At 37.9% G+C, this 24850-nt stretch overlaps 1 protein-coding gene and 1 non-coding gene across 3 annotated transcripts in view; one reads left to right on the forward strand and one right to left on the reverse strand.

Annotated features, from left to right (window-relative positions):
• Positions 1 to 24850, forward strand: part of PDSS2 (decaprenyl diphosphate synthase subunit 2) — a 261145-nt gene that overhangs the window by 32229 nt on the left and 204066 nt on the right. The window lies entirely within an intron of this gene.
• Positions 19303 to 19374, reverse strand: TRNAC-GCA (transfer RNA cysteine (anticodon GCA)). The gene has a single exon. It is a non-coding gene; the product is annotated as a tRNA-Cys (tRNA).

Raw genomic sequence — 24850 nt, forward strand, 5'->3', positions numbered from 1 at the left:
AGGCCAGAATACTGGAGTGGGTAGCCGTTCCCTTCTCCAGGGGATCTTCCCAACCCAGGGATTGAACCCAGGTTTCCCGCATTGCAGATTCTTTACCAGCTGAGCCACAAGGAAAGCCCTATATGCAGAGTACCTCATGAGAAACGCTGGGCTGAATGAAGCACAAGCTGGAATCAAGCTTGCCGGGAGAAATATCAATAACCTCAGATATGCAGATGACACCACCCTAATGGCGGAAAGCAAAGAGGGACTAAAGAGCTTCTTGATGAAAGTGAAAGAGGAGAGTGGAAAAGCTGGCTTAAAACTCAGCATTCAAAAAACTAAGATCATGGCATCCAGTTCCATCATTTCATGGCAAATGGATGGTGAAACAATGGAAACAGTGGCAGGCTTTATTTTCTTGGTCTCCAAAATCATTGTGGATGGTGACTGCAGCCATGAAATTAAGACATTTGCTCTCTGGAAGAAAAGTTATGACAAACCTAGACAACATGTTAAAAAGTAGAGACATCACTTTGCTGACAAAGGTCCATATAGTCAAAGCTATGGTTTTTCCAGTAGTCAAGTATGGAAGTGAGATTTGGACTATAAAGAAGACTGAACGCTTTTGAACTGTGGTGCTGGAAAAGACTCTTGAGAGCCCCTTGGACTGCAAGGAGATCAAACCAGTCAATCCTAAAGGAAATCAACCCTGAATATTCATTGGAAGGACCAATGCTGAAGCTGATGCTTTAATCCTTTGGCCACCTGATGCAAAGAGCTGACTCACTGGAAAAGACCCTTTCCCTACTGGGAAAGATTGAGGGCAGGAGAAGGGATGACAGGATGAGGTAGTTGAATGGCATCTTTGACTCAATGAATATGAGTTTGCGCAAACTGTAGGAGATAGTAAAGGTCAGAGAAGCCTGGCATGCTCAGTCTGTGGGGTTGCAGAGTTGGACACGATTGAGCGACTAAACAAAAACAAATGTTCAAGGGATTCTCAAGGCAAGAATACTGAAGTTGTTTGCCGTTCCCTCCTTCACTGTCTGAATATTAGGGAAGAGTTAAGAATAATTCTTACCTAACTTCCTACCAGTATCCTTACTTTCCTACCAGGGAAGTCTGTATGCTTCTATTAGGACTAACCAAAAGAGAAGCACAATTGGGATTTGGGGATAAAGCTGAGGGAGGGAGAGAGTGGAATCTTGAAAAGATGCAGAAGCAAGTATTTCTGAGTAGTTGGGGCTTGTTTATTGCATCTTATTTAAGGAGTCACCTATTTTATCTGAATCTCCAGCTGTGCTTTAGAATGTTAGCAGGGTCTAACTCCAAGTCAAATCCTTCTGTAAAGTTATAGCTTAGTTTGGTTTGGAGAAAATTTGCTTCATGTTTGCCATCCCCTTTGCTCTACAGCTGTTACTTTCTACTCTGTTTCCTGATACTTCTTTCTATTGGCAGTGTTTTCTGGAGCCATGCATTCTTTGCATGAGTTATTCCACAGCCCTCTTCTAAGACTACGGTTGAACTCCATTTTAGGAATAATTACGTACTTATATTCCAAATTTAGTGCATTTTGACTTCAGGAAGACCCTTTTAGGATCAAATTAGAACAAAATTGTTATATTTGGCCATAATGGAATAGAAGTCCCACTGTGGCTTCCAGCCTTATAAGTCTCCCCAAAATAGATCTTAGTAAGATCACAAAAGACTTCTGTATCAGCAAGTCTAATAGATTTATTTAAAAATGTTTCTGTCCTAATTGTTGACAGTTTTTTTTTCTTGAAAAACATTCTTTACTTGATTTTATTCTTTCTACCACTCCTTCCTCCCTTGGCAGGCTTTTCCGGGTGATTAAATGTTACTGTGTACTCTTAACCACACTGTTCTCTCTCCAGTTTATCCTTTCTGTATCCTTCACTTACTACAAACTTTACCTCCTTCCAATCTACTCCCCATATTCCTGAAAAACTCAAAAGTAGATGTCAGCATAAACATAGCATATTCTCAAATAGGAAATCTCAACATCATAAAGCACTGATTCTCCCGTGTGTGTGTTAGTCACTTAGTCATATCTGACTCTTTGCCACCCCATGGACTGTAGCTGGTGGAATTCTCCAAGCAAGAATAATGGAATGGGTTGCCATTTCCTCCTCCAGGGGATCTCCCTGACCCAGGGATTGAACCCCAGTTCCCTGCATTGCAGGCAGATTCTTTCCCCTCTGAGCCACCGGGGAAGCTGATTCTCCCATGCTAATTTACAGATTAAAGTGGTTTCAGTGAAAATACTTGAAACACTAGTCATAAAGTACATACTGAACCCTGAATAACATTGAAGAAGAAGAACAATGAAAAGGGGATTGGCCCGTCTAGGTATTAAGACATACTATGAAGTTTCAGTTAGAGCAATATAATACTGGTGCATGAGTTGACAGGCTAATAGAGCAGAATTGAAAATTCAGGAATAAATTAGAAAGTATAGTAACTTAGGATATGGTAAAAGCAGTATCTTATTTGAGTGGGAGTAAGGATGAACTCTAATAACTGGTATTGGTATAACTGTGTGGCCATCTGGAAAGAGAATGTGTTAGGTCAATACTTGACATTATATATTTGGATAAACTCCAGATTGGTCAGAGATTTAAACATAAAATGTGAAATGATGGGAGAATTTAATTATAACTTTAGAGTTATAAAACTTTTCTAAAATTATGGCTCAAAATCCTAAGCTCAAAGTGTTGATTTATTTGCCTTTAAAAGATCTACATGACCAAAGTCCATGAGTAAAGTCAGAAGAGAAATGCAAGATTCATTGCAACCCCTATTAAAATTCCAATGACAGTTTTCATGGAAATAGAATAAACAACCCTAAAGTTTATGTGGAACCTTAAAAGACCCCCGCAAAGTCAAGCAATCTTGAGAAAGAATAACCAGTCTGGGGCTGTCACTTCCTGATTTCTAAACTAAATTACAAAGCTGTAGTAATCAATACACTGTGGCATTGACCTAAAAACAAGCACATCAATGAATGGAACAAAGTAGAGACCCTAGAAATAAAACCATATATACAGGGTCAATTAATTTATAATAGAGGAGCCAAGAATATACAGTGGGGGAAGATGCCAAGAATATACAATGGGATTAAAATTTCTTTTAATAAATGAGGTTGGGAAAGGGATGGCTACATACAAAACAATGAAACATGGACCATTATCTTAATATACACAAAATATCAACTCAGAATGGATTAAAGACTTGAATATAAAATCTGAAATCATAAAATTACTAGAAGAAAACAGGGGATAAATTCCTTGACATAGGTCTTGGCAATGATTATTATTTTTTTTAATTTGACATCAACAACAGGCAAAAAAAAGCAAACAAAAAACACAAGTGAGACTACATCAAACTAAAAACCTGTACAGCAAAGGAAATCATCAACAAAATGAAAAGGCAACTTACTAAATAGAAGAAAATATTTGCAAAATATATATTTGATAAGGAATTATAAATATGTTTATAACTCATACAACTCAATGGAAAAACAATCCAATTAAAAAGTAGGCAAAGGATCTGATAGACATTTCCAAAGAAGATACGCCAGTGGCCAACAGGTACATGAAAAAGTGTTTACTATTACTAACCATCAGAGACAAGCAAGTCAAAATAACAATAAAACATCATCTCATACCTACTAGAATGTCATGTATCAAAAAGATAAGAAATATGTGTTGGTGAGAATATTGCTGAGACTTTTGCACTGTTGGTGGGGATGTAAACTGGTGCAGCCACTATGGAAAACAGTATGGAGAGTACTCAAAGAAACTGAAAATAGAATACCATATTACCCAGCAATTTCACTTCTAAGTATTTCTCTAAAGGGAATAAAATCACTGTGTCAAAAAAAAAATCTGCAGCCCCCTGTTCATTGCAGCTATCTTTACAATAGCCAAGATATGGGAACAACCTATGTTCGTTCATCAGCAGATGAATGGATAAAGAAAGTCTGGTACGCATGTACACAGACACTGAAATATTCAGCCCTAAAGAAGGAATTCTTGCCTTTGTGAAAACGTGTATGAATCTTGAGGGCATTTGCAAAGTGAAATTTTCAAGTCAGAGAAAGGCTCATACTGTATGTTCTCAGACAGTGAGAGACAAATGTGTAATATCACTTGTATGTGGAATATAAAAGAAGAAGGACTTACAGATTACAGAGAATAGATTGGTGGCTGTGAGAGGTGGTAGTAGTTTAGTTGCTAAGTCGTGTCCAACTTTTGCGACCCCATGGACTATAGCCCTCCAGGTTCCTCTGTCCGTGGGATTCTCCAGGCAAGAATACTGGAGTGGGTTAGCATTTCCTTCTCCAGGGGATCTTCCCAACCTAGGAAATGAACCCAGGTCTCCTGCATTGCAGGCAGATTCTTTACCAACTGAGCTACAAGGGAAGCCGCCTTGTAGCTTGTGCGAGGTGGAAGGTGGGCAAAATACTTGAAGGTGATCAAAAGGTACAGACTTGTAGTTATAAGATAAATAAGTCCCAGGGACTAACATATAGCATGATGAGTTAACAATGCTGTATTGTATATTTGAAAATTGCTAAAAGAGTAGATATTTTTCTTTTCTGTAGATATTTTTACTTTTATTTAAAAATGCATAAAGATACCCATAAATTGAATCATGCTATCTGCCTCTTTTTCTAATAACTTTAGTGATTTTTGTTCCTCTGAAGATGGAGACTTATAAGTAGCAGGGCCCTGGATGGCCTCTTTCTTCTGCCCTAACCACACAGCATGCTTTCCCTTGTTCCTTTCGCTTTGGCTACATGGGCCTTTATATTCTACCTCAAACTCGTTGTGTTTCCTTCCATCACAGGGAGTTTTCTCATGCTCTTACCCCTGCCAAGAGACGTTGCCAGGATGAAACATGTTTAGCCTTTGACTCAACAGTAAGTTAACTTCCACAGAGATGTCTTCTTGGATAAGATTAGATTTGCCTTTTCCATGAATTAGTAGTGCCTTACCCAGCTCCTTTTAACTCTGGTAATAAATGCAGTTGTACGTTCTTTGTTGGCGTTGTTAATGTCTGTCTCTCCCATTAAAAAAGAAGCCTCATAACAATAGGGACTGTGTTTACTTTGATCAGAGATGAAAAAAAGGAACCTATTTCATATTATTGTGACGATTAAATGATAAATGTGATATGCTTAGCATGGTACCTAGCAAAGAAGCATGTAATGCTACTGGATCATACTATATATTTTGTTTTGAGTAGAAGGAAATGATACCATTTGTGGATAAATTAACTGGATAAAGTTTAAGGAAGAATTCTGGCTCTTCTTGGCCAGAGATGGGATTACCTTTGGAGGGTAGTAGCTAGTCTTATTTGTAGACTAATTAGCCTCCAATTAAAATAAATAAAATAAAAACTAAAAACAAACAACAAAGAAATTAACTTTTATTTCTCCACTATTCTTGGCTCCTGTATCTGTCAAACTGCAAGAAAGCAGCTTTTTTTCCGAAGTATTTTCTCCTTTTCCAGTTGCATCCCTCCCTTCCTTTAGCTTTCTCAAGTAGGAGGTAGTTTCCAAAAAAATTCACAAAATAGAATTTTTCACTTGAAATCTGGGAAGTTGCACATACACTTGCAGTTCTGTATTTGTCATAGCAACCACAGTTGTAAAAATCAGGTAGAATTTAAGATAGTGGGATCAAAAATGATACAGCAGATATTTCATGTTGTGCCATAGGGGGACAGGTTTACTGTAAATCACTGGGATCATATTCCCTATTGTGTAATTTATAGTGGCTTTAAAGAGTTTTAAAACTCTTATTCTAGCTACTTAGTATTTTCTTCCACTGTTCTCCACTTAGCATAGCCCTCATCTCAATTCCTGACATTGTGAAAGTTGAACGATTATCTGAAGTGTCAGGTTTTTACTTTTCATATATTAAGTATGTAAACTTTCTTTTTGGTTCACTCCTTTGGTTTCTTAATGTTCCTTAAATGTTACTTGCTGCCTTGCTCTCAGGGAATTGAAGTCCTTATGCAAAATGAGATATGGCATAACTAGAAAGTATTGTTTCCTGCCATTTTCCTTCACGGTTTGGAGAAGGATATGCATGGAGCAAAAAGCACAGATTTGGGGTCTGTAGGCTCCTTGGGGTCCTCAGATCTGTTTTGCTTAGCTTTTAGAGTAAGTTGGAAAATCTGAATTTGCAGCCTCTTTTAAAAATTCAAAAAGTATGGGAAAACCACTTGGCAACAATTGACAGTGCTCTGTTGGTATGACAGAAACACTCCAGGTTGCTCTAGCTTTCTTCATCTTCCTGCTTCTCCCCAAATTCATGCCCATGCTTCATTAATTTACATTTCTTGCCTGGCTTCTGGCTTCCTTAGGCTTTTGACATGTGACCCCAGGCACAGTGAGGTAGGACACTATTAGGTTAAGAGCAAGAGAGGCTAAAATCAATGATCTGCTGAAATGGTTCAGAGTCTCAGAGGTCTTCCATCCCTGTGGCATCCTGATCAAGGGAGTTCTTGGTCTTTCCCCTGGTAAATGAGATTTTAAAAAAAATGACAATAGATGTCTTGTAGAAATAAGTTTAGAATGATTAAATAACCACTGAATAAGAACAGGATTGGTTTTACTGCCAGGACTGTTTTCTGGAGCTGCCTGTAATTCCTATAAGTTTGTCAAAATATGTACCTGTTGATGAAAATGTTTGAGTTTACTAATTTTTTCAAGAAATGTTTTTAGGTTAAATAACTCTTAACAAGGAGATAAATTAGTGAATAATCTTGAAAACCAAAAATTCCTCATACCTCCAAAATTCTAATTTTTCATCCATTTTTTTCCATTGTGGTAAAATATACATAACATAAAATTTACCATTTTAACCATTTTAATGTGTATGCTTCACTGATGCTAAGTATAATCACATTGGTGTACAGTCATCACCATTATCCACTTCTAGAAATTTTTCATAATTCCAACAGAAACTCTGTACTTATTAAACAATAACTCCTCACTCTCATTCTCCTCATGCCTGGTAAACTCTCCTCTCCTTTCTGTCTTTGTGAATTTGCCCATTCTGAGTACCTCATATAAGTGGAATTATACAATATTTGTCTTTTTCTGTGTGGCTTATTTCACTGAGCAGTTTTCAAGGTTCATCCATGTTGTAGCATGTATCAGAATTTCAGTTTTTTATGAATGAGTAATATTCTATAGGAATAAGTCTATGGATATACCAAATAAGTTTATAGATATACTAAATTTTATTTATTCATTTATCTATTGATGAATCAAAACTCTAATCTTTTGACTACACTGCACCTTCCTTAGTGGCTAAGTTGTAGGGTAGATTATTTTTGTTCTCCATCCTCACTGGCTTCTTGAGTTTCTTTCTCTCAAATTGCCCCAGGAAGCTTGCACATCAGCATGACTTTTGGTCATTGTGACCCCAAAGAAATTGTGCTCCCTTTGGCCATTAATGAAACTGTTGTATTATGTATATTCTGACCTTATCCTAACCCACTGTTTTGCTTAATTCTAGGAATATAGTAATTTCTGACTTGGTTCTATATGACTGAATTATACCTTCTTCCTGCAATCCCTTAGATATCTAGGAGGCTTAGCTTTCTGGTCTCAACTGTGTACATTCACTAACTGTGTGAGTTTGAAAGTGAAAGTGAAGTCTCTTAGTCGTGTCCGACTCTTTGCGACCCGTGGACTGTAGCCCACCAAGCTCCTCTGTCCATGGGATTCTCCAGGCAAGAATATTGGAGTGGGTTGCTATTTCCTTCTCCAGGGGATCTTCCCGACCCAGGGATCAAACCCAGGTCTCCCACGTTGCAGGTCTGCACCACCAGGGGGTGAGGGGTTTTAGAGCAGATATTTCATATTTCTTCTCAATGATATGTTATTCAAAACATGCTACTTGCTTTCAGCCTGGTGGTAAAAGTAAAAATTGATGGAAATCCATTTAGGTGTCTTGTGAATTAAGTAAGATTATATATCATAAAGTACTTGGTAAAGGTGGTTTTACCATGATTAAGACTGACTGTAAAAAGAAAGTGCTTGGTAAAAGGTGGTTTTACCTTGTTTAAGACTGTAAAAAGATTTCCATGCAAAGCTGTTAGAAAAGCTTAAGAATTAAATAAGGAACATAATTCCTTATTGCATAAATAGGTGGGGCTGTCTAGTATGTCAGAAGGGAATGAGTTTAAGAATAGTTAACTGAGTTTAAAGACAGGAAGACAACAGTATCTTTTTTGAACATTTTGAAAAAGCACTGATAATGCCTGTTTTGTGCAATCGGGCTTCCCCCATGGCTTAGTGGTAAAGAATTCACCTGCAGTGCAGGAGCCACAGGAGACGCAGGTTTGATCCCTGGGTCGGGGAGATCCCCCGGAGGAGGAAATGGCAACCCACTCCAGTATTACCTGGAAAATCCCATAGACAGAGGAGCCTCGCAGGCTACAGTCCACAGGGTTGCAAAGAGTTGGACACGACTAAAGTGACTTCGCACATTGGACCACAGTGAAAAAACTTGCTGTTACGTCTACTTTTGTGAGGATTTATATCATAACATAGAATTGGAATTTGGACAATTTCAGCACATTTCTAACTTTTTGATACTGCCCCCAAAGTTACTAACTTTTATTACTTCTGTTTGGGACATTCTTTGAGAAGAATTCTTGACTTGATATACATGAGGATATTAGAAAAGCAAGGGGTCAGTCAAAAGCAGGTCCTGATAAACTGATAATGTTAGTATAGATGAGTAGTTTGCAGATTTTCAAATCTCCTAGATAAATAAATTTTTAAAACAAATCAACCATATAACTTGGGAATCATTATAGTATTGTCAACTTCTCAATTCATGAAAAAATTTTTTAAAAATATATCTATTATCACAATTTCACAAAAGAAAAAAGATTCTAACAATAAAATATAGGAATTCTCTTAGAATTAAGGACAGATTTTAAAATAGAACAGCATATTATATTACTTTTTTTATGCACCACAGTAGACTTTTGGTTATGAATAATTATTTGGGAATTACTAACATAGATGTTTCTGAAATTTAGAGGAAAAGAAAATTATAATTGCCTGGATTGACCAAAGGTGGAAAGGATGGTAGCAGTGAAAGAGCAATGTTTGGAAAAGGAAGTTTTCAGGGAGTGAAGAAGAAACACACATTGGTTTTAGATACACTGAATATCCATGTTGAAGTTCAGCAAGCAGTTATACAGATTAGACCGAGAGATAAAGATTTAGATATTTTCAGTCTTGAGATGATAGTAACAACCATGAAAATGGGCTAAGTTTCCTGAGGGAAATGGATGAATTTAACTCAGATGACCATTATATCTACTGCTGCGGGCAGGAATCCCTTAGAAGAAATGGAGTAGCCATCATGTCAATAAAGAGTCCGAAATGCAGTACTTGGATGCAATCTCAAAAACGACAGAATGATCTCTGTTCGTTTCCAAGGCAAACCATTCAATATCACAGTAATCCAAGCCTATGCCCCAACCAGTAACGCTGAAGAAGCTGAAGTTGAACGGTTCTATGAAGACCTACAAGACCTTTTAGAACTAACACCCAAAAAAGATGTCCTTTTCATTACAGGGGACTGGAATGCAAAAGTAGGAAGTCAAGAAACACATGAAGTAACAGGCAAATTTGGCCTTGGAATACGGAATGCAGCAGGGCAAAGGCTAATAGTGTTTTGCCAAGAGAACACACTGGTCATTAACACTCTCTTCCAACAATACAAGAGAAGTCTCTACACGTGGACATCACCAGATGGTCAACACCAAAATCAGATTGATTATATTCTTTGCAACCAAAGATGGAGAAGCTCTATACAGTCAGCAAAAACAAGACCAGGAGCGGACTGTGGCTTAGATCATGAACTCCTTGTTGCCAAATTCAGACTTGAATTGAAGAAAGTAGGGAAAACCACTAGACCATTCAGGTATGGCCTAAATCAAATCCCTTATGATTATACAGTGGAAGTGAGAAATATATTTAAGGGCCTAGATCTGATAGACAGAGTGCCTGATGAACTGTGGATGGAGGTTCATGACACTGTACAGGACACAGGGATCAAGACCATCCCCATGGAAAAGAAATGCGAAAAAGCAAAATGGCTGTCTGAAGAGGCCTTACAAATAGCTGTGAAAAGAAGAGAAGCAAAAAGCAAAGGAGAAAAGGAAAGATATAAGCATCTGAATGCAGAGTTCCAAAGAATAGCAAGGAGAGATAAGAAAGCCTTCCTCAGCGATCAATGCAAAGAAATAGAGGAAAAAACAGAACGGAAAAGACTAGAAATCTCTTCAAGAAAATGAGAGATACCAAGGGAACATTTCATGCAAAGATGGGCTCAATAAAGGACAGAAATGATATGGACCTAACAGAAGCCGAAGATATTAAGAAGAGGTGGCAAGAATACACAGAAGAACTGTACAAAAAAGATCTTCATGGCCCGGATAATCACGATGGTGTGATCACTCACCTAGAACCAGACATCCTGGAATGTGAAGTCAAATGGGCCTTAGAAAGCATCACTACAAACAAAGCTAGTGGAGGTGATGGGATTCCAGTTGAGCTGTTTCAAATCCTGAAAGATGATGCTGTGAAAGTGCTGCACTCAATACGCCAGCAAATTTGGAAAACTCAGCAGTGGCCACAGGACTGGAAAAGGTCAGTTTTCATTCCAATCCCAAAGAAAGGCAATGCCAAAGAATGCTCAAACTACCGCACAATTCCACTCATCTCACATACTAGTAAAGTAATGCTCAAAATTCTGCAAGCCAGGCTTCAGCAATACATGAACCATGAACTTCCAGATGTTCAAACTGATTTTAGAAAAGCAGAGGAACCAGAGATCAAATAGCCAACATCCGCTGGATCATCAAAAAAGCAAGAGAGTTCTAGAAAAAGATCTATTTCTGCTTTATTGACTATGCCAAAGCCTTTGACTGTGTGGACCACAAGAAACTGTGGAAAATTCGGAAAGAGATGGGAATATCAGTCCACTTGACCTGCCTCTTGAGAAACCTATATGCAGGTCAGGAAGCAACGGTTAGAACTGGACATAGAACAACAGACTGGTTCCAAATAGGAAAAGGAGTACGTCAAGGCTGTATATTGTCACCCTGCTTATTTAACTTATATGCAGAGTACATCATGAGAAACACTGCACTGGAAGAAACACAAGGTGGAATCAAGATTGCCGGGAGAAATATCATTAACCTCAGATATGCAGATGACACCACCCTTATGGCAGAAAGTGAAGAGGAACTAAAAAGCCTCTAGATGAAAGTGAAAGAGGAGAGTGAAAAAGTTGGCTTAAAGCTCAACATTCAGAAAACGATGATCATGGCATCTGGTCCCATCACTTCATGGGAAATAGATGGGGAAACAGTGGAAACAGTGTCAGACTTTATTTTGGGGGGCTCCAAAATCACTGCAGATGGTGATTGCAGCCATGAAATTAAAAGACGCTTACTCCTTGGAAGGAAAGTTATGACCAACCTAGAAAGTATATTGAAAAGCAGAGACATTACTTTGTCAACAAAGGTCTGTCTAGTCAAGGGTATGGTTTTTCCAGTGGTCATGCATGGATGTGAGATTTGGACTATAAAGAAAGCTGAGTGCTGAAGAATTGATGCTTTTGAACTGTGGTGTTAGAGAAGACTCTTGAGAGTCCCTTGGACTGCAAGGAGATCCAACCAGTCCATTCTAAAGGAGACCAGTCCTGGGTGTTCTTTGGAAGGAATGATGCTAAAGCTGAAACTCCAGTACTCTGGGCCACCTCATGCGAAGAGTTGACTCATTGGAAAAGACCCTGATGCTGGGAGGGATTGGGGGCAGGAGGAGAAGTGAACGACAGAGAATGAGATGGCTGGATGGCATCACCGACTTGATGGAATGAGTTAGAGTGAACTCTAGGAGTTGGTGATGGACAGCGAGGCCCTGCGTGATGTGATTCTTAGGGTCGCAAAGAGTCAGACATGACCGAGCAACTGAACTGAACTTCCTGAAGGAAAAATGTACAATATATAAGGCAAAGGTTAAAGACTCGGAAGCCAAACTGCTTGGATTTGAATTCTTACTTTACCAGCTAAAAGCTGTGTAACTTTAGTGACAATACCTTATTATGTTCTCTTGAGAATTAAATGAGCTTAGAATATTGTTTGGCAGCTAGTTAATAAGTATTGCCTATTGTTATTTGGTAGCAGCTTAGTGGTAAAGAACCCCACCTGCCAAGCACGAGACACAGATTCGATCCCTGGGTTGGGAAGATCCCCTGGAGAAGGAAATGGCAACCCACTCCAGTATTATTGCCTGGGAAAGCCCATGGACAGAGGAGCCTGGTGGGCTAAAGTGCAGGAGTCGTAAAGAGTGAGTCATAACTTAATGACTAAATAACACCAGCAAGTGGTGGATTAAAAGGCCTGAATAGTATGCGGTGAGTAGCGGCAGGTTATAGATGTTAGGCAGAAATTGGATAAATTCTAAAAATCTTATTTTGAAAGCTGTAGAGCTATGGAAGCAAAGAGAATAGGTAAACTTAAATTCTAGAGATTCCTTCTCATGTGAACTGAGATAGCTAGCTGTTTGTTCCTGAGAGCAATTGCTAAGTATAGGCATGTTTTTAGGATTAGTTTTTTTCCAGGCAGAGGGAATCCAGAGGGGAAAAGAGAAATCACAAGAACTTTTAACAGTTGTGTGGGCTAGTTTGACAGATGGAAATTGAGATAAGCCCAAAATGCATAGCCTTTTTTTTTTTCTTCACTGGACACTTGGGCTTCCCAGGTGGCGCTAGAGCTAAAGAACCTGCCTGCCCGTGCAGAAGAGGTAAGAGACATGGGTTCGATCCCTGGGTCAGGAAGATCCTCTGGAGGAGGGCATAACAACCCACTCCAGTATCCTTGCCTGGAGAATCCCATGGACAGAGGAGCCTGGCAGGCTACAGTCCCTAGCATTGCACAGAGTCAGATATGACTGAAGTGACTTAGCACAGACACTTGCTAAGTGTTGGGGCAGTGTCAGAGGCTGGAGTTAACCTGGTATAACTGAGCAAAATCTTGCAGTTTCACAGTACTTAGACTTGCTACGTTCTCAAACTTCTTGATTTCAGGACCCCTGTTAAATGCTAAAAATTATTGAAGATAGCAAGGAGATTTTGTTTCAGTGGATTGTATTTGTTGATATTTACTATATCAGAAATTCAGAAATTAAAAAATAAGAAATTTTAAATATTTACTAATATAAAAACAATGATAATAAACTCATTGAATGTTAATATAAATAATACTAGAAAGAGTTAATTATATTTTTGTAACTCTTTGGCTTAATAGACAACGGAATATTCATATCTGCTTCTGCCTTCAGTTTGTTGGAAAGTGTTATTTTGGTTGAAGTAAATGAAGAAAATCTAGTCTTACACAGGTATCAGTTCAGTTCAGTTCAGTTCAGTCACTTAGTCGTGTCCGACTCTTGCGTATGTAGCTGGGAAAGGCGGAGAAGGCAATGACACCCCAATCCAGTACTTTTGCCTGGGAAATCCTATGGATGGAGGAGCCTGGTAGGCTGCAGTCCATGGGGTCACTAAGATTTGGACACGACTGAGTGATTTCATTTTCACTTTTCACTTTCATGCATTGGAGAAGGAAATGGCAACCCACTCCAGTATTCTTGCCTGGAGAATCCCAGGGATGGGGGAGCCTGGTGCGCTGCCGTCTATGGGGTCGCACAGAGTCAGACACAACTGAAGCGACTTAGCAGCAGCAGAAGCAGCTGGAAAAAGAAGGAGTAATTTAATCATTTTTTTCAGGTAGTTGAGTATTCTTTGATCTTATGGCAGAACTTGACAGGTAGTAGTTTCTTAAAGGTTAGTTGCAGTGTGGAATCTGAAATCATTTATGAACTTTTGTATATTATTACATTAAAATCTATTGTTCTGTCTTTTATTTTGAATGAATATTTTACTCACCCATAATTTTGTACCATGCATTGGTCATTTGGAAATATTGGTTCACTGAGTTGTGCAGACCATTAATATACAATATAAAAACTACACACATGTGTTAGTATCACCACTGATCTTACCCAAAAAGTAGTAAGGAGTAAGTATTGGAAAGCTGTCAAGGTTATGGTCGCTGATATGTTTTCTGCAATTCTAATTTTTGCCTGAAAGTTCTAACTTTATTGTTGGCAACAAATGCTGATATTTTTATCTTTTGAAGTAATAGGCTCATTGCACTCATTTTTGTTAATGTAGTCTCTACAGTTGTTTTATATATAGTCAAATAATGTGAGAAAGGACTTTTGTTTCTCGCCATGAGAGTACAGAATCTAGAATTGCTGCTCTATATAAACAACAGGAAAACTGGACAGATAGTTGAAACAATTGTCCTCACAGACTGGACAACTGGCAGTCTAACAGTCTGATTCCTAGAGGAATCAGAAGATGTGAGCTCTGCAGTTGCTGTGGCTCTTTGCCTGGAGGCAGTTTTCAGTTGTGGTACAGGAGAGAAATCCCAAATAGAACCCGATGGTATTGCTGAGTGGTGTGAGACATAAACTTCAGAGTTTGGGGAAGCCATGGTGGCTAGAATTTAAGGGTAATAATATACCATAGAGGAAGCAGTTATTATAGATAAAGAGCTCTAGAAATCCGTATAGGAGTCCCACACTTCTGCACATTGGCTATGGTGAAATGCCAAGAACTGCTTCTAGGAAAGAAGTTATTAAGAGCTGTAAACTGAACAATTCCCAGTGCTCGTACAGAATCAGAAGTCATTTGGGTTCCCATCACCAGAGTAAAAAAAAACCCCTCTGAATACATGGGAAATTCAGGGAAGACTTCAGAGGGGTCACCCACTTTGTAGTAGGACTAAATTCTGGAATGAAGACTATTCTACACCTACCCTGAACATAAGCCCCATGTGGATCAAATTGGTTTAGATGTAACTTAGCTGCCCATTAGAACAAAGTCCAGTCCTCTTTTAACAGAATCTAACACTCAAGAATATAAATCAGCAATATTTAGCATACAATAAAAACATTATAGACGTGTCAAAAATTGAGAAAATATAACTTACAACCAAATGAACAGACCGAGTACAGACAAGAATGTTGAAACAGCTAAAGTAAATATGCTCACTTTAAAACAATGGTCTAATTTTCTACCTGAAGAAGTCTGTTAGAAAAGAAGAGCAAAGTAACCCCACAGTAAGTAGAAGGAATGTAAGAATAAGGATAAGAGCAGAAATCAGAGATATAGAAAATAGATAACAAAGGAAAAATAGTAAAGCCAAATGCTGTTTTTTGTTTGTTTTTTTTAAAAGATCAGTAGCCTCAGCAGTATCACAAATGATATTGAGAAGAGTAGGTAGAGACATAGGCAGTCCGCAGCTGGACATAAAGACAGGGTATTGAGTTATGGGGCAGCAAGAGAAGAGCCAAAACAAAGGCTAAGCTTCAAGAAGAGGAATGCCAAGTTTTCTTAGTGGAACCGTTCTGAAGTCAATTCCAGAGTATACCTATAACTTCTGACATTAGAGTGAGGTGAGGAGAAAGTGGAGGGAGGCCAGGGTGGAAGTCAGGGGGATCCATCAAGTCATCTGTTGATATCAGTGTAAGTGGGAATGAAAGGAAAGGTGGGTGGAAACAGGGTAACTGATCGCTTAGAAGAGAGTATGTTTTGTTTGCACTGTATTAAAAATTCAGATGCTATGAAAGCTTTAGATATTGTCATTTTTCACTCTTAGATTTAACCTAGTGAATCAAGCCCAAGTTAACTTAGAATTGTATTTAGTAAGAAAATGCCTGAACTTTTTTCTGTTGAGAATTTTCAAGATGAACATGGAAGTAAAAATCAAGAGAAATATGCAACGACTTGTGTAGTTCCCTGTCTTCACCCCTCTATCCCTGCCTTTGAATGTGATTTTCAACACTTAAGTATTTTACTGTTTTTTTTTTCCCTTTGGTTTTGTTTTGTTGTTTACTATTACTTTTTACTGCTGCAGGTAGTAAGTGACCATTTAGGTACTATAGGCTAAGTAGAAATAGTCAGAGAAAAGTTCTATTGGATACATTTCAGGTGAAGGAAAATCACTGGGCTGAATTTTCAGATTATTTTTAATAAGGGTAGAGTCTAGGTTTAATATAGATTTAAAAATTCAAACTTTTTAGCTGAGTTATCCTTTTTTTTTTTTAAAGAAACTTACTTGAAAAGTGGCTAAATTGCTTTTAATAAATTAATTATTAATGTGCCTGACAAGAGAGGAATGTCTAGATTCTTTTTCACCAAATGTTAAATTCTGGGTGTGTTAGGTAGTAGAATGATTTTTACTGCCTGTCGTTTTTGTACTTGTTTGAATTGTTTGAATTTTAAAATAATGAGCATGTATCTTTTCTCTCCCCAAACAAACAGAGCTGTTAAAAAAAAAATGTGCCTAGCACATAAGGAACGTAAATACTTATTGACTAAATGAATAAATAAAATGGATTCTATGGGAAAATTAAGGGTAATATTTATTGTGTTACTATTAGGTTCAGGTATAATGCATATTGGTATATTGGACATACTGGAAAGTAATTTTGTCTATAATTCTAGTTTGTGATGCACCTCCCTGGAGAAGGCAATGGCACCCCACTCCAGTACTCTCACCTGGAAAATCCCATAGACGGAGGAGCCTGGTGGGCTGCAGTCCATGGGGTCGCTAAGAGTCGGACACACTGAGCGACTTCACTTTCACTTTTCACGCATTGGAGAAGGAAATGGCAACCCACACCGATGTTCTTGCCTGGAGAATCCCAGGGACGGAGGAGCCTGGTGGGCTGCCGTCTGTGGGGTCGCACAGAGTCGGACACGACTGAAGCGACTTAGCAGCAGCAGCAGTGTACTTAGAAATACCTGTAACTCCCTTAAACACCTACCCTCTTCATACAGCTATTGAAGGGAGAAGAGCATCAAGAAAAATGTTTGCTTTCAAATGATTTCTGTACTCTCTCTGTAATTTATTCCCACCCACCCCCCCACCCCCCCACCAAACTAGAAGGTATTTCCGGCAGCAAGAGCTCTCTAAGGAGAATGTTAGTCTTACTTCAGCAGACAGAGTTGTTTTAATACAAAAAGTTAATTAAAACATGCAGCCTGTTTGCTACCAGCCGAGGAGAGAAGATGGCTTGTCAGTTTTCAGTATCTTCTTTTACTCCCGTTTATCCTTATAAGTGATCTTTTTAAACTCTACCAATTTGTTTGCTTCTTATCTCTCTTGAGATACAGCAGTGTTGTGGACTCCCCAGTTCATCACTGATCTTGTGAGTAATGGGATTTCTCTTCCAGTTGCCATGTTGTTCTTATCTCTTCTGCAAGAATAAAATATTTAAGCCCTAAATATAAAACCTGAACAGAAAGGAAGTTCTAAATTTCATTACAAATTATCTTTTCTTCTGTATCCCCAACATCCCCCTCCAGATCAGTTCAGGGAGCCTTTTTTAAAGCATTATAAAAATATATAACTAAAAATTATAAAAGCAATTCTAAACAAATTTTCTTAGGCAGTGATGGAATCCAGTTAGATTTTCTATTTATCACCAGATAGCACAAACTCAACTGTTATGCTTTAGATTTTCAACAAAGGATGCTAAAAGTGAAGGTAGGCTTGGACCATACATGAGATTGGCACAATGTCCTATTTTTTTTCCTTTTTAATTACACTGTTAATTTTGGAATAATTTTAGATTTACAGAAATGTTACAAATATATTAGACTTTTTTATCCTTCATCTCATTTTGCCCATTGTTAACATGTAATACAACCATGGTACGTTTGTCAAAACTAAGCAATCAGTAGCAGTTCATTACTATTAACTAAACTCCAGACTTTATTCAGATTCTGCTAGCTTTTCCGCTAATGTCTTTTTTCTGTTCTGTGATTCCATCCAGGATACCACATTGCATTTAGATATCATGTCTCTTTGTCTCCTCTGCTCTTTGACAGTTTATCAGCCTTTATCTCTTGTAATTTTAACAGTTTTGAGGAGTATTGTCAGCTACTTTGTTTATTATCATGTCTCAGTTTGGGTTTCCTTGATGTTTTCCTCATGTAGACTGAGTTTATGTTTTGGGGGGGAATGATACCACAGAAATAAATTGCCCTTCTCATCACATAATATTAGGGGTAAGTTCTATCAATATGACTTACTATTGTTGATGTTAACCTTGAGTTATCCGGCCAAGGCGGTGTTGCTAGGCTTCTTCACTATAAGGTTACCTCTCTACCCCCGATGCTCTGTTCTTCATAAGTCACTAAGTCCAGCCCATGCTCAAAGGAGGGGTAGATTAAACCTTTAGAGTATCTGCATAAATTATTTGAAATTTTGTAAGGAAAATCTGTCTTTTCTCCCTCATTTATTTCTTCAGTCATTTATTTATAGCAATATGCTGCTAAGTAACTTCAGTCGTGTCCGACTCTGTGCGACCCCAGAGACGGCAGCCCACCAGGCTCCGCCGTCCCTGGGATTCTCTAGGCAAGAACACTGGAGTGGGTTGCCATTTCCTTCTCCAATGCATGAAAGTGAAAAGTGAAAGTGAAGTTGCTCTGTCGTGTCCGACTCTTAGCGACCCCATGGACTGCAGCCTACCAGGCTCCTCCGTCCATAGGATTTCTAGGCAAGAGTACTGGAGTGGGGTGCCATTGCGTTCTTCTTATATCAATATGGACTTGTGCATATTTATTTTATACTTAGAGTTATAATTCCTTACTATGTTACTTTGCTGTTCGGGTGGTTCCAACTTTGGCAGATGGAAGCTCTTTCAGGTTGGCTCTTAAGTCCCCATCCTTTTGGGTTTTTTGAAAACTTCTTTACTTTTCGGCACTGCAGGATGCTGTGGGCTCATCTTGTATTTTCCCTACCCTACTCCTAGAATCAACCATTTCTCCAAGAAGCCCTGGTTCCATGGTTAGTGGTGTTTACAAACCAATATCTGGGCAATGAATATGCTCATTGCTACTGGAATGTCACTGTTTCTAGGCCTTCTCAACAGACAGAGCAAGGAAATACATGTATATATACTAATTCTCATATATATATATAGATATATCACATCTATAGTTATTTCTGTATCTTTTCATCTGTATGTATATTAAGCTAAGTGAAGTGAAGTGAGTGAAGTCGCTCAGTCGTGTCTCTTTGCGACCCCATGGACTGTAGCCTACCAGGCTCATCCCTCCCTGGGATTCTCTAGGCAAGAGTACTGCAGTGGGTTGCCATTTCCTTCTCCAGAGGATCTTCCCAACCCAGGGATCGAACCCGGGTCTCCTGCATTGCAGGCAGATGCTTTAACCTCTGAGCCACCAGGGAAACACCTGATATTAAGCTAAACATCAGTTCATACTGATAACGCGAACTAATCCCGTACCATAGAATTATTTTAGCTTTCCCCTTTTGTTTATCTGAACTTTTTAGCCTGGCTTCCACCATCTGTCATCCATCTCCTTATTTCTTCAACTGTGGCATACAGGTAAAGCAGTTTCAAAAATGTTGACTTCTACCACTGTAAGAACAACATGCCAACTAGAAAACTGTTCATGTACAGTTCCTTTTTCTTCTACCCTTACTGTTTCCAATCAAAACATGATTTTCCAAAGTAATTTTAAGTTAGCTCCTTCCTTTTTTTTTTTTTTCTTGTAGCCTTTTCAGTGAGATTATGTCTGCATTCCATCCTGAGGTTCCCCAACCTCTTGGTTGATTTTTTTTAATGTGCATATATTAAAGTTCACTTTTTGTGTTGGAAGGTTCTTTGTGCTTTACCAGATACATAGCATCAGGTATCCGCCTCTCCAGAATATTATCTCCACCCTACAAGTTCCCATGTGCCCCCTGTAGTAGACTGCTGTCCACTCCCCCAGGCCCTCACAGCCACTCACCTGTTTTTCTGTACTTTTAGTTTCACCTTTTGTAGAATGTCATATGAAGAGAATTGCATAATATGTAACCTTTCAGGTCTGCCTTTTTTCACTTAGGAAGATGCCTTTAAGTTATATCCGTCTTATCTGAATCACTAGCTTGTTCTTTTTTATCACTGAAGAGTGTTACATTGTATGGATGTCTCACAGGTTGTTTGTCCATTATCTGTTGAACAGTATCTTGGTTGCTTCCAGTTTTTAGTGATTATGAATAAAGCTGCTGTAAAAACTTACATACAGATTTTTGCATGAACATGTTTTCATTTCACTTGGGAAAATAACTAGAAACGTGACTGCTGAGTTGGTTATATGGTGGATATATGTCTAACTTGGTGAGAAACTGCCAGACTATCTGAAGTGACTATTAACATTTTGCATTTCTATCAACAGTAAATGAGAGTTCCTGTTGCTCTGCATCCTTTCCTAGTGTAAGTTTTAGTAGTGTCCCCTTTCACTTTTGATAATGTCCTGGTTTGTATGATGAACAATGCAGTGTTAAGTAAGCATAATGACATATTCTGTCTTCTTATGTTTTGTGACTCTCTTTGTGAGGAATTTTGGTGACTCTGTTGAGTCCAGTATATTTTGTTGTTGTTGTTGAGAGATATGATTTTCCTCATTAGGAGCATGATTTTAGATCCTCTAATTTCAGTAATGGTGGATTAAGGAATAAATAGGTAAAGGAAATCAGAATTAAGTGATTCAGTTGGCTGAATTGTTGACATTGTGTAATGATGCCAGTCTCCTTGTGAGCTTCCTCATTGTGATATCACTTTTCTAGTCATCTATTCACTTTCTTTAATGGCACCCACAAGCAATTCTGTGCATTTTTTTTTACTTTTAGTTTTGCAGTTTGACCATAATTTGGACCTTTCTAATATCTCAAAGGATAGAGAAAATGAAATCATTACAGCTTATAATGTATCAGACTTAAGGTTGAAGCCTCTAGGGATAGATAGCAGAGCCAGAAAGCCATCTTTGTCTGTGGAACATCTGCATAGTAACTGTGGGTACCCATCATCCTTCAGATCGTTATGTCTCAGTGTTATTTTAATTTTCATATTTATTCTTTGGATTCCAGATTAGATATTTTGGTTAACCATTGGCATGCTGCATATTAGCTTTATCTTGAAGCCAAACAGAGCAAATAACACTTTTCTTTCTTTAAAAAATTTCTACCCTCAGATCTCTTTACTTACTCTTTCTTATTATACAAAAATAATGGTGTCAGTAAAAACAAAGATTAAGGATTTGCTAAGAAAATTTATGATCATCTCATTTGTGGTATCTACCCAGGGTCTCTAGAGACAATTCATTTAAATGAAAATCCTTCTATTTCTAGAAATCCAGGCTTCTGCTTCACTTTGTCATGCAAGTGAGAATTCTGCTCACAGGTCAGAGGCCACAGGTACATCTACAGGCCTGTCATCTCATCTTTAGGACCCGCCAACTAACCTTTCTGATCTTTTTCACAGGTGGTGGAGAGAAGATGGGGAACAATGCAGTTTCCAGATGTCAAGGTCTAAGTAGGTCAAGTCAGACCCTCGTTGGGAATGTCTAGTCCACAGTGGTCAGGATACCAAAGCACATTGCAATGGTTAGCAGAAAATTGACAAACCCATCAGAATTATTTGAGGAGATGGAAGTTTGTGGATTAAATTGCTCCATTAATGATTTTCCTTTCCTTAGATTGAATTCAGATATAAGATTCCTGCATCTACTACTGTGGGAAAAAGATAAAAGGGAGAACCCTAACTTTGGACTTCCCTGGTTAATTTTTATTCATTTATTTATTTTTATTGAAGTACAGTTGATTACAGTGTTGTGCTAATTTCTGCTGTATATGAAAGTGATTAAGTTTTATATATGTATTTCATATAGATACATTCTTTTTTATATTCTTTTCCATTATGGTTTATTATAGGATATTGAATATAGTTCCTTGTGCTAAACAGTAGGATCTTGTTGTTTACCCTGGATTATTTTAAAATTATTCATTGCTTTAGATCTTGAGGAAATATTTGAAGGTTTCCTTTATTCAAAAGTGATTGCTAACTTAATATTCTTTCAAACTCAGAAAATCACTTTATGGTGAAAGTAAAAAATTAAGCTTTTGAAAGATGTTTCTTCTTGATTAAATGTGATTCAGTTAGTTTCAATGTTAAAGAAAATAAACCCAGCATTTTGCTATGTCTGAATCTTGAGAGCACCAGGCATTTTGGACAAATCAGTTAACAAGTTGGGCCTCGTTCTTTTGTAAAATGAGAAAATTTAGACTAGTGAGCTCTTGGATACCTTCCAACTCTATAGTATGTGGTCTTATGACATGAGTGGCCAAATTAGATTTTACTCCAAAATGAATAATTACCAAATAATGTCAATGATTTAAATGTAAACCTAGCCCTGCCGTGAGCCTTCATAAAACAGAACAATGTTTACTGTGTTCAAATGACATTTTAATATAGGATCAACTTTTTAGTTTTTTAAAAATCTATATCCCCAATTAGAATTGTTTAAAATTATAATCTTTCTGCATGTATCTAATATGTGTGAAGTTACTTGTCTAATTTACGATATCTTTTGTAAATTGTTGTGATTCCTGTATATGGGAATTCAGAAGAAAAGTTCAGTGCCACATTTTTCCCCCTGTGAATACATATAACTATTTCTTAGTTTTTAAAATGTGTTAGAGTTGATTTTCGAAGAGAAAACTTTGCAGCTGCCTTTTCAAAGACGCTGTCTTAGAGGACAGGCTAGAGAATGAAGAGAGTGGGGAAGGGAGGCCAACCTCACCTTCAGTTAACGTGAAGTTCCGAGGTAGATGTTCTGTTTACTTAACAAGCAATAAGACATTTAAGTATTACATATGGTTTTCTGGAGACTTTTTAGCATGCCTTTCATGGGCTATCTCTTGTTCCAGTAAGCCACCCTGTTAGATATTTTAAGCAGTGTATTTTTGCTGATGTGTACAGTAGTGATTTTTAAGGGTGGAATTGGCAACACCTGGAAACTTAAACAGATTTGATGAAATTTCTAGGCCATATAAAATTGCTGCTGTGAACTTAACATGTAAAAGAGCATTATAACTCTGCATCCTTGTTTGCTTGGCCTGGTGTGGTTGTCTGTTTCTTGGAAAGGACACAGAGAAAGAAATTAAAAGGCACAAATAAATAAATTATCTTTTCTCTTTTTGTGTCTTCATCAAACCAATATTTGCAGAGATCCTTCTGTTCCTCCTCTCTTTAGAGTCCACCAAACATTTCATATTTGAAAGACTGTATGAAGCTTACTCCTTTGATCCCTCCTCTTTGAAAGGATTCTCAAATGCCAGCATTCCTCCTAGTTAAGTTTTCATTCGGCTTTTCTTTTGTTTTGCTTCATAATTTAGTGGTAAATTACAGATTATTTATTTTTTAAAAGATGTTTCATCTTGCAGACTTGAGCTTTTAATTTTCTTGGTTTCACTGTCCTATAGTAAAAATTAGTCTATCTGGCATTAACGGAAACTTCCTCACTGAGTACACATGTAACAACAACCTAACATAAAGAATAATGATAGTTGGTTACAGCTGTGACCCTAAGGCAGTGCAAGATACCTAAATATTGTCTGATTTATTCAAAAAAGATAAGATCACATCAACTCAATTTGTTGTACATTTTGTTCCAATTCATTTGACAAGTACTGATCTATGTTTAGTGAGTGGATATTAACCAGACCACCCCATTCCCTAGTCTAAGAGGGTACAAAGGTGTTTGTTGTGTTTTATGTCAACTTTGCTGTAGAGATGGTCTGCATGAAAGATGTTTTTAATTAAAAATTCAAGAAGGTAATGCTGGCATCCCTTATATTAGGATCATGTTCTGAAGATTTCTCAAGTCTTCAGTTAGTCAGTTCAGTCGCTCAGTTGTTTCCAACTCTTTGTGACCCCGTGGACTGCAGCATGCCTGGCTTCCCTGTCCATTACCAACTCCTGGAGCTTGCTCAAACTCATGTCCATTGAGTCGATGATGCCATCCAACCATTTCATCCTCTGTTGTCCCTTTCTCCTCCCGCCTTCAATCTTTCCCAGCATCAGGGTCTTTTCTAATGAGTTAGCTCTTTGTATCAGGTGGCCAAAGTATTGGAGTTTCAGCTTCAGCATCAGTCCTTCCAATGAATACTCAGGATTGATTTCCTTTAGGATAGACTGGTTTGATCTCCTTATAATCCAAGGGACTCTCAAGAGTCTTCTCCAACACCTCAGTTCCAAAGCATCAATTCTTTGGCTCTCAGCTTTCTTTATGGTTCAACTCTCACATCTCAAATCTTTCCTCCCCTCAAAATGGCTGAAGGCTAAAAATAGAAAGAGATGGAATTCAGAAATCAGTAGTCTTCTGGAAAGCCTCACTATAGCAATACTTCCTTCTAACCATTCACATTCCCAGACTTTTTTTTTAAGATTCATTTGAGCAAACTTTTATTGAGCGCTCACTATATATAAGATAATGTGATAGGAAATAAACAACAGGGTCAGGAATGAAGGGGAATAGAACTATGCTATTGATAGGTTTATGGCTGTCAAGGACTTCACACTCTAACAGTTCCTTAAATTAACTTTCAGGCCTATAGTTATAAATCTGGAAGAGTTTTGGTATGTTTTATTTTTGAAATTTGTTTGAGCATTTTGCAGCAGTCAGCTGGAAAGCACCAGGGAGGGGAATGATCTATTCAAAAGTCCAGAAGTGCGTGTGTGTACTATCTTAATATAGCTTTATTGTGATATAATTTACATATGATAAAATTCATCTTTTAAAGAGACTAGTTCTTTGAGTTTTGGTATACTCACAGAGTTGTACAGCCATCACCACTTTCTAATAATTTTATAACATTT

This window comes from Capricornis sumatraensis, chromosome 13, assembly GCF_032405125.1.
Source record: "Capricornis sumatraensis isolate serow.1 chromosome 13, serow.2, whole genome shotgun sequence".
In the NCBI taxonomy this organism is placed as follows: Eukaryota; Metazoa; Chordata; class Mammalia; order Artiodactyla; family Bovidae; genus Capricornis; species Capricornis sumatraensis.